We start from the raw sequence: 290 nt of genomic DNA, 5'->3' as shown, positions 1-290 counted from the left end.
AAAAATGAAATATTTTTATTTTGATTTCTCGGCTGCTGACTACTTAAGAACTATCTTTAGTTATAAAAAGTAGTTATTTAGAAAACATATACTTATCAGTTGAACTTTTAAAAAACGACAAATTATTTCATGGGGGCCAGGATAGCCTGGTTGGTAGAGCACGGGGCCCATGTCCAAGAGGTCGTGGGTTCTATCCCCGCCGGACTCCCAGTGTAGTAAATGGTGACGGATGCACGTTAAATCTGTCAGGTCACAAAGTCCTTCATGTTCCCATAACAAATCAAACCTCT

This window comes from Parasteatoda tepidariorum, chromosome 8 (genome assembly GCF_982258835.1).
Source record: "Parasteatoda tepidariorum strain Cologne lab strain chromosome 8, Ptep-v5.0, whole genome shotgun sequence".
Taxonomy (NCBI): Eukaryota; Metazoa; Arthropoda; class Arachnida; order Araneae; family Theridiidae; genus Parasteatoda; species Parasteatoda tepidariorum.
This window is presented reverse-complemented; position numbering follows the sequence as displayed.